An 8,235-nucleotide genomic window follows, 5' to 3' on the forward strand; every position below is an offset into this window, starting at 1 on the left:
GCAGAAGGCTGGAATGAGGCTCCAGGAGAGGGCTGGGCTCTAGGCTGGTGGGAGACTGCCTGGACATTTTGCCTTCTTCTCTGTCATTACCTGAGGCAGCTGGGGGGTCCTCGGTGTCATGGCCTGGCTCCACATAAGGACTGAGTCCTTCCTCCTGCCCTATATTTTCCCATCGGCCCTTCATAACGGCTTTGAACTCTGCTCTCTTGCTTGGGTGGACGCTCATCAATTTCCTCCAAAGGTTTTCTCATTTAAGGGTCGCAAATACTAGAACATAGTTGCATTCCCCGCTCGGTATTTGTCCTGGCGCATCCCAGAAGAACCCCCCCCCCCCGCCCCAGATGGCTGGAACTTGGATTGGGGAAGGGCTGTGGCTCATGGAGTCAGCAAAAAGGAAGGGCCTCACCATGATGGTGTGGCCCTCCACCTTGTGCTTCCTACAACTCCAAATCCAGCAGGTCACTATCCCACCGACACTCCTCCAGCCTGTGAAGCTGTTCTGGATCTGGTCCCACCCATCGCCCTGGCCAATCTCCTGTGCCATGTCCCCGGGCTTCCTGGAGCTCAGCATCATTCCCTGCACTTAAAACGCAGGGACGGGGCTCCTGGGCGGGCCTCAGTGGCTCAAGCGTCCCACTCTTGGTCTTGCTCAGGTCGCCATCTCACAGTTTTGTGAGCTGGAGCCCCGCGTCGGGTTCCGAGCTGATAGCACAGAGTAGACTTGGGATTCTCCCTCTGTCCCTCCCCCACTCGCACTGTCCCTCTCTAAGTAAATATTCATTTAAGTTTTTTGAAACGGTATCCCTTCCCACGTGCTATGTGTTCAGGGGTGTATATTTCTTGACGTGGGCACTCGCCCAATGGGACAGGATCCCGTCCTTGGTGTTATCTCTGGGGCTCTTTTTTAGGAGTTGGGGGGAGAGGGGAGACCCAGGAAATGGGAATTGACCTAAGCAGGGGCTGGCATGGCTGGCTGCCCAGCCTTCTACCCAGATCCATTCCTGGCATTAGAACTTTTGTTCCCAGGGAAAGTGGTCTCCTCTGCCCCACCCCTGGGCCCCACTGTGCAACACTGTGTCTGTATATTGTATACAAAGGTACTTGTCTTGTCACTTTGTAAACTACAATGGGCATGGATTAAACCAATATAAACAGATAAAAAGAATAATCAAATACAATAAAACCCAGGTAAAGTGAAAGAACAAAATAAAGACATGGACTGTGGCTCAGCTGCTTCCTTCGGTGCAGCTTCCTATCTTCCTTCAGGGTAGGTTTCAAATGGTGTTATTTGATATTTATTAAGGTCAAAGGGGTATGATTTTATTCCCTTTATTAGGTGTCACATAGCAAAACGCTGTTACTAAGAATCTGAATAACCTTTGTACCGGTCCCTTTTGGCTCGTGTTGCCAAATTGGGATCCTGGGGTCATTGTCCATGGCTCCCAGTATTCACTACTGGCGGTGGACCTTGTTCCCCATGACAGAGGCTGGGTCCTGTCGGTTCCCTCTGGGGCTCAGCCTATTGCTGGGGGTGTTGCTGCCGGATGATGTGCCCAAGCTCCAGTGGGGGGGGGGCGGGGCGGGACTAAACTGGAGCTGGAGGAGAAGGCTCCAGGGCTCCGCTAGGGGGCTGGGCTCCCTTTGGGGATCCTGGACTCTAGGCTGGCTGGGAGACTGTCTGGCATTTTTTCTTTGTGCTCTGTCTCCTGGTGCCCTTCGGGCCTCGGTTTCTCTTTGAAGAGTTCGGCAGGTATAGCGGGCTCGCTGGCAGTCTTTTGTCCTGCCACTGACCTGTTGTACCTCCTGGTTTGGGGAAGGACTGTGGCTGTGGGAGTCGGCAAAACGGGAGGGCCTTACCATGATGGTGTGCCCTGTGATGAGGGAGCATAAGGTAGGCTGAGGGCAAAATACAGGCCGGTACTGCACCCCTCCCACCCCCCTGGTTGGAATATGTTTGATAACCCCAGACAGTCCTGGCTACCCAAGAAGAAAGGAAAGGGGTTTAAGGGCTTGCCATGGTGATGTGTGGAAAGTAAGGCCAGTGGAAAATAAATCCCCTTACTGCCTACAGCCCTTTGACAAGTCCTTGAAACAGGCAGAGTGGCCTCCCTGTGGGAGTTCAGCTGCCCTGAGGATGACATTGTGGTGGGGGACAAAAGAGAACCTTAGCTTCACATGATCCCAACCTCGAGGATCCTTGAGGATCCTTTCTTCGAGGAAGTCTGCTTCCTTTGTCTCAAGTCCCCCACGATAGAAGCTGGCAATCATCCTGCAAGCTTCTACTTTTCTCTTTTCCTCCTTTACTCTCATTTCAGGGGCTTTTCGGGGAGTGTGGTCTTACTGGAACACTCTCCTGTCGATTGAGCAAGCTGCCACCCTCTAGCCCCGGCCACTCTGTGGGGAGGAGAGCGCCTGCCCTTTGGCTGCAAGTTGGTACCCTGGCCGGGATGGTAATGAGATCCAGAAACTTGATGTCCTGTCTTCACTCCTGTCCTTAGACAACGTTGTCTGCATAGGGCAGGGACAGCCACCTAAGCCACGAAGCCTAAGACTCCCAAGTGAGGTTTCCTCGTCAGGGGTCTAATGCGATCCCCTCCACCACTCTGGACTAGCCACCTGTGGCCGCAACAGCTCCACTGGGAGACAGCAGGAACCAGTACCTGAGTGAATTAAAACCCAACTGGGGACCGTTCCCTAGGGGAGTTGCTTGTGAAGACTCTATGGGTGGGACTGTCACTTGGACCATGATGGATTTCCCCCTGTGCTCCTTTCTGTCAATGTCCTCTACTAACTACTACTGAAATTACAAAACTGGGCAATTGATTCCCCCTTGTGAAACTTTTCTAGTGTTTTCCGTGGGTTACAAATGGCAGGTTCTTCAAGAACCTGGAGCCTGGCCTCTGTGGCATGCTCTTCAAAGACCAGGGAATCAGGACATGACCATCAGGGCCCTTTTCAAGCACGGCCTTCGGGGTAAGGTATTTCGGTCCATTCGCCAGGCACCCATCTGCAGTCTAGAATGCAACGGGGAAGTGGGGGGACACTAGCATCCCTCCTTCAGGAGCCCTTACTCAGCCAGTTGGAGGTCATGGAGATTTTATTCAAGGGACGCCTGGGGCACATTGACACCAGGAAGCTCTGACATACCGTGTGCATGGGGTGCCACCCAGGCGTCGGGGGCATGGTCAGCGGCAACGGAGCCTCTCTCTCTTTTCTTTCGACTTTTCTCTCTGGGAGGAGCATGGGGGCTTCTCCTCAGTCTCCAAAGATTCTCCCTTGGGATGCCTTTGTAACCCACTGGCAACAACTGGGCTTGCAAAATGCAGAAAGGACTGATCCTGTAACACTGTGTGGCCTTAGTAAATGGACAGAGGTACCCACCTCCAGGCCTTCATGGCTACCCGGACCCTGGGGCCCCTTGGGGAACGTGCTCAGGAACCAGGTCAGGAAACTCCCTCCTGATATATCGGAAGATAATTGTCTCAACAGGCCTCCTTCCTCCTAAGAGAACCCAGGTTAAGGGAGGAAACTCAGGCCATCCCTGACAAAGGGGACGCAGACTCTTTCTCTCTGTTCCTCCTCCTACTAGATGTGAGGGCTTCTCCCTCATTTATTTCCCGGCTTCACAGCTATGATTAAAGCCACGTGTGCTTAGTCTTCCTTGGACGGGGACATGAAGGAATATTCCCGAGCAGCTGCTAAAACTCCATTTGTTTTCCCCTCTTCTCTGGCCTGACCCAGATCGCCCATTTCCACTTTGGGGGAAGAGAAAACATGGCATCTGTGCCTCTGACAGAGCTGATGAGGTTGGAACCAGGAAATTGTCCTTGCCTGCCTTCTGCTGGCACCTCACCTCTTCTGCCTTCCCCTCCCCCTCCTCCTGTTTCTGCACCACCTTGGCTGTGGCCTGAGTACCTGGTTCCTATCCCATCCTCAGTGCCTCGGCACCGCCGGCTCCTTCTCCTACCCTCCAGGTCAAGGAGCCCAGAGCACCCCTGGGACCACCCGCCCCAGATCCCCCCCCCACTGGCATCCCGGGAGAACAAACGGATTTTCTTTTTTTAAGTGGACGCAGGTGAAAAAATTCAGTGTTGAAACTCACCTAAGTTTGGCGGACCTGTCTTTAGACTTATCTGCATTAAATAGAAAACGTTTTTTCTACCAAGGTTTGCCAAAGGTCAGAGAAGCTCATTTTATGTCGGTTGCAATTTGTTAGCACAAAGATGACTTAAAATAATGGTTAGTTGTGCCTGGTTCAAAGTTGTCACAGGTTAAGATAGCTTTCAAAGTCTTTGGTAACATGAAACTTTAAGGTTTCGTTGTTGCTGTTTTTTTTTTTTTTAACATTTATGCATTTTTGAAAGAGAGCAAACGGGGGAGGGCTAGAGAGAGAGGAAGACACAGAGTCCGAAGCAGGCTCTGGGCTCCAAGCTGTCAGCACAGAGCCTGACATGAGGCTCGAACTCACGGACCGGGAGGTCATGCCCTGAGCCGAAGTCTGACGCTCAACCCACTGAGCCACCCAGGCGCTTCAGTAACCTGAAACTTCGAAGTTTTTCTTTCCAGTCTGCATGCAAAGGAGATGAAGTTCATTGGATATCTAGGGGTTTTTTTTTGTTTTTTTTTCCAAATAGGACCGAGTGCTCAAGCATTGATTCCTAAATATAAGGTTTGTCTGCTTTGGAAACAAGGTTCTTTTTCTCAGTTGTCTGCCAGGAGAACCAAAGCTTTCTAAAGCATTCTAAAGCTTTCTAAAGATCAGGTCTTTGATGACCTCAAGTGAAAACGTGTCCTTGGTAAAGGAGCTAGGCTTTGCTAACAGCTCTATGATGCTACACGTTTGCCTGTAGGATCTCTCATTGCCACCTTCAACCTTGGTTGAATAAATAAAGTTGTAAGGTTTGTAATGACCTGCAATCCTATTTGGGACAGGCCTCATAACCTTCTAAGGTTTTAGCAGACTTTCCCAAGATTTCAATTGTAAATGAAGTCTTTCTGACCAGGTAGGCCTTTTCATTTGGTATGTTAAGTTACTCAGAAAAGCTCTATCAAATGATGGTAAACCTTGGGCTGTACTGCACGGGTAAATGTTGCAACTACCCCCACTCTACACGCGATTCCTAAGTTTTCAGTGTTTTGGCATAAGGTCCTCACTTGATAGTCTGATTATTGAAGTGTTATGTGTTGCAGAAATAACTGAGTTTCCTCGTCAGCTGCATCCTTAAGGACCTCTCGATTCGGAAAAAGGGCTCTGTGGACAAACACGGGTTTGAAAGCGTTTGAAAAACGGGTAAGAATGTCCAGAATTCAGAATTAAAAAGCCGCAATCAAACTGAACAAGAGTTGGGAACGTGGGACTGAACGAACTGAGGAAGATCAGAGTTTTGGGACTCTTGTCAGAGACACTGCTGGTTTTCCGATGTTTGCTCTTTCTGGTGAAGGAAACTTCCTCTTAAGATAGCTATGATCTACGGAAATGTCATCAAGCATTCCTTTGTGAGTGGAAGCGTTTATCTTTTCTCTCTGCCTAAACCTCTCTGGCATTCACACCCTCCCAGTGAGTATCCTTTCCCTCGTGACAATCGTACTCATTTGCGTTAAGTCCTTGGAATGGGACACCATTGGAAAATACTGGTTATTTTTACCAAGGCTTTGACTGGGACGTCCTATTTGAGAGCCATGCACAGACTCAGAGGTGTGAGCGTGTAGCTCCAAGGGACCAAGGTTGACTTTGGGAAACATGGAGCCATACAGCCCCTTGGAAATGTTGACCCGATACCTTGCTTCCAGAGTTCCCAGTAGCCTCCCCAGGTGAGTCAAGAATGTCACTTCCTGGCAGGTGCAGGAACCTCAGGATATCTCGGGGACCTCGTGAAGAGAAATTCGTCCAATTCCACAGATATTGCAGGCCTGTCTGACAGAAGTAACTGGCTTGGCTTCTGGCCCGGAGAGGCTACAAAAAGTTCAGTCTGGAGATTCCTGATAAAAGGTTCCGGCAGAGCAGACTTGAAAAGATCCTTATGATCCATCGCTATTCTTGCTGAATTTATGGAAACAATTGGGCCAAGGTTGTTAAAGCTGGACTTGTCCTACGAGTGAATTAGTCTCGATTTGGCCATCTCTGGAAATGAGGGTTTTTACAGAGACAAACTATGTTTCAAGAACGCATCGTTAGGGATGGTAAATCCTAGTTATGATTGTCTTTAAAAGTTTGTTGTTTGCCTAAGCTAGACAACTCGAGGTAAACTTTGTCACAGTAGCACAGGTATGGACAATCTTCTTGCTTGTTATTCTCCGGGAATAATAACCCCATGGGTATATGATTTAAACTACTGGAATGTGGGATGGATTCACCTATCAATAGACAAAGAGGCTAGTGGTTTATTCATCCTTCACTTGAGGCTGGGTTAATTCATAAATCTCTAAGCATGCAAACATGTCCCTCCTAAACCTGATCTGACAGTTACTAGAAACCTACCCCATAGAAACCCAAAAGACCTGGTTTATTCAAAGGATGGAAAGTCGAATACAACAGGGGATTTGACTCCAAAATAAAAGGGCTGCAGTCAAGTTACAGGGGCATTTTTCACGGGCACCCGTATCTAAATGAAACCTGTACCCCCTTTCGCAGGAAATCCATGAGTACACGAATGTGCCTTCTTCTTCCTGTGAACCTGTGGAACACTTGTTCACACCTCTTATGATGATGGCAACTTTCTTTTTCATTCTCTTTCCCCAAGTTCTACTAACAAGTCCTTCTTACAATGGGCCATTCAAAAGGACCACCACAGACATTTGAGGTACAAACCAGAAAGACCAACCTCATTCCTGCTGCCTCTTCCCACTCTCCTCTGAGGATGCTTCCCGCCCGACATCTAACATCTCACTGGCAGAACTGGGAAACACTAAGTTTGTAATTTGCTCTAACCAGTCACCCTCATTTTTCTTCGGTTCCAGAAGAGTACCTCTGAAATTAATTAGCTGATTGCTTACTGAACCAAACAGAGTCTACAGGAGTGGCTGTACATACATCACTTGTTACACAGTTAAGGCCTTAAATGACTCTCAACATACTATTATAGTGTTAAATACGAACATAACTCGAATGCAGAAAACAGTTCTACAAAATAGAATGGCATATGTGCTAACTGCTGCACAAGGTGTAACTTCTACTCTCATCAAAACAAAATGCTGTGTGGGGCACCTGGGTGGCGCAGTCGGAAAGCGTACCGACTTCAGCCAGGTCATGATCTCGCGGTCCGTGAGTTCGAGGCCCGCGTCAGGCTCTGGGGCTGACGGCTCAGAGCCTGGAGCCTGTTTCGGATTCTGTGTCTCCCTCTCTCTCTGCCCCTCCCCCATTCATGCTCTGTCTCTCTCTGTCCCAAAAATAAATAAACGTTTGAAAAAAAATTAATAAAAAAAAAAAAAAAAAACAAAACAAAACAAAAACAAAATGCTGTGTGTACATTCCAGATGAACACAGAAACATTTCTGGATTTCTCACTGACATGAGTACCACATGGGACGGACAGTTCCCAAGAGGAGACGGGTCCTGTGTGGGACCTCGATGCGAACGCGGTTAGGCTAATGTGTGCCCCTTTGTGGGTAAGAAAGAGGCACACGCCCCCTCCTCCCACCTCTCCCTTTCCACCAACCCCCACTTGGCACTGATCTGTCTCGAAATTTGTTTCCTGGATTATTTTTGTTATTGGAGATACTTTACAAAATTCCTCACTTTTCAGGCAGGAAAAGTGATGGTATTTTACAACGAAACCGTAAGATGCATGCTTACCCGTAGGAGACCCAGCTTTGCAGGGAGTGCTGCGTCAACACCTAGGATCGTGTTTACATATCTGCTGTCTTTTTAGCTCCTTTTAAAGACAAAACAAGAGGCTTCTTCCTGCATGCAGCGCGTATTGGAAAAATCGCTCTATGCTGGGTGACTGAAGACATTTTTTAAGCAAGATGTGCACATCATATTAGGATGAACTTTTATTTTTACATTGTTGTACAATTCATTCGTAAACTTAAAAAAAAATACAAACAAATGATTTAATTGGTTTTGTCCCAGAAACAGATTTTTGTGGTGCTACCTGCCGCTTCCTCTACTCCTGCTCGTGTCAGAAATGACCGTTTCACTGGAACAATTTGCACGACTTGAGAGAAAGGTCCCAAGTGTGTCCTGACGGTGGGGAAGGAGGACACAAACGTCCTGCTCGGCGTCCTGCTGCCTAT

This window comes from Panthera tigris (assembly GCF_018350195.1).
Source record: "Panthera tigris isolate Pti1 chromosome F3 unlocalized genomic scaffold, P.tigris_Pti1_mat1.1 chrF3_random_Un_scaffold_45, whole genome shotgun sequence".
In the NCBI taxonomy this organism is placed as follows: domain Eukaryota; kingdom Metazoa; phylum Chordata; class Mammalia; order Carnivora; family Felidae; genus Panthera; species Panthera tigris.